Source organism: Delphinapterus leucas, chromosome 3 (assembly GCF_059928025.1).
Source record: "Delphinapterus leucas isolate spDelLeu-1000000601 "Yukka" chromosome 3, BTC_Dleu_Yukka2, whole genome shotgun sequence".
NCBI lineage: Eukaryota > Metazoa > Chordata > Mammalia > Artiodactyla > Monodontidae > Delphinapterus > Delphinapterus leucas.
The window spans coordinates 134840573-134843018 of NC_143131.1; positions in this window are offsets into that span (position 1 = coordinate 134840573).

Genomic DNA, 2446 nt, shown 5'->3' on the forward strand with positions numbered 1-2446 from the left:
AAACCTTTCAAAAGCTTCCTCTTCTGCTTAGGATGAAGTCAAAGACCCTTCATAAGCACTTCAAGGGCCTGAGGGTTCTGGTTCTTTTCGAGGCTGACATCTCACCCCTCTGCCCCTTGCTGTCTGTGCTATGAGGGCGTAGCTCTTCTCTCAGCCTCTCCAGCCTCCTTCGACACACGCTTTCCTCTCTGCTTGGTACTTTCTTCTTCCCTTTTTTGCTGGGCAAACTCTTCTTATCCTGCAGGCCTCAGCTTATATGTTCTCTCTTCTAGGAAGTCTTCCCAGGTTACCAGATGCCATCAAGTTGTCCTCTTGTATCTCCCATGGCACCTTGTACCCCTCCACCCCTTTATAAATGTGCCACATTTGTAACACTTGGGGTAAATTACTTGTAATAATGTATTTACTATTTGTCTTCCAGAACCTTGGTGAAGGCAGGCAGAGACGACCTATGTGAGTGATCCTTCTTTTGACCCCCACTATGAGACCCTTTATGTTCTGTAAGCTCCACCGCATCCCCACATCATCCTCTTCCTTCATTCTCTGACTTTCCCTCCTATACTCCCCAGTTTGTCCACTTAGCTCAACCTTTTCACTGTTCCTGACCGGCTCCTGCCCCAGGGCCTCTCTCAGAAGGCGCTTCCTTGTGACATGCTTCTTTACATCCTTCAGGTCTTTTGTCACATGTCAACTCCCAGGTAGAGTTTTCCCTTTATAAAATGTCTATCCACCTCCCACCTGCCAATACTCTCCATTCCCCTTTCCTGCATTTTGGGTCTTCTTAGCATTTAGCAGTTAGCCTGCTATGCACTTACCTATTCACCTTGCTTCTTGTCTATGTCTTTCCCCTTAAGATCAGGCAGAGATTTTGTCTGTGTTCTTCAGTGCTGTATCCTGAGTCTGTAGAACACAACCTGGCACTTAGCGGACAGTCAGTAAATATTTGTTGAAATAATGAATGAAGTAACTACCTCTAGGTGGGGGGAAAAACAGATGAAGAGCTAACATCTTCACGGCAAACCCTTTTATAAGAAAGTGGGGGCTTGGAGGGGTGGAGGCTGTGGTGGGATAGGGGTGGTGGGGAAAACTGGGAGAGGTGGGTTAGCCTTCTCCCACTCTCCAGTGTGGACCATTCAGGTATGTATGAGGTCCCAAAGCCTATGGCTTCTTCTGAGAAAGACTTACTGTTGCAGAAGTAATTGGTGGGAGGGAATGCCTGATGAGGAAATGGCTAATTTGTTGTTATAAATCAGGGATGACAGATAGGTTTCGATGCCAGTACCAATTCCATTTGCTTGGTAGTGGTTGCTTGGAAGGTTATGTTGAAAAGGATTCTGAGGCTGTTTCTAGGTCTAATAGAAAAGGGTGTTGTGATCAGAGATGTCTTGGGCTTGGGAAAGGGGACATGGCAGCATTTGTATCATGCATTTTTATCCTGACCCCTAAGCTTGGAGTTGGTTCTGGTCTTTTCCATGGAAATCCAGGCTTACAGAGGGACTAATGATATCCTCGTGTTAGTCTATTTGTTTTATGATTCTAGTGAAAGCTAAAGGTTAAGGTATTCAGGAGAGACCTAACAATCCAGACCCTTTAGGGATTTGGGTATATCCTTGGGTTGATTGATTTTTTTTTTTTCTCCCGGGGATGAAATGGCTGAGCTATATTGGTGGTGCTTATAGCTTAGGTGCTCTAATTTGGAGGGCAGAATTCTTCTAGCCTCACTTCTTTAGATTGGCCATTCAGACCAATCCCCTGTTGCTAAGACAGTCTGCAGAAAATGACCCAAGGCAGACTGTTATGTAAAATCTTGGCCTGAAGAAGAGACTTGACCCTAATGTGATTAGCTCAGCACACCAACCCTGTGAGCTCACTGGCCCATAAAAGCTATCGCTTCCACTCCCAGTGCTGCCATCAACCTGATCTCAGCTCCCCATTCTACCAATTGTAATTAATGACATTGCTTCTTTTCAGCAAGGCTTCCGTGTCCCTACACTGATACGCTTCCCTTCTCTGAACATTCCCTTAGCAGAGCTGCTTCCTTGCATTTATCTCAGCATGTGTCTGATCCAGTTTCTTATGCTAGGTGTTTATGTATTTTTAGTATTTTGAGGTCTCTTTTCTCTCCCTCACTAGATTTAAGCTCCTTAAGAGGGACCATTATAAATATGTCTAGGATCTTAGCACATATTTTTGTTTAAAAGGATCACTGTTCAATACACTGTTGGGTGGCTTCAATGGGTCACCAGTTCAATGGTATAATTGGTGTAATCTTTTTTAAGGGCCATATGGCATTATCTATGAAATTTTTGAACATGTATGCCTTTTCCCCTAGCAATTCTACTTCTTGGAGTTTATTCTACAGAAATACCATAGGAGTTTGCAGATATCTATATCTACATGTAAAAGAATGATTACTACAGAATTATTTGTGATGGTGAGAATGTTC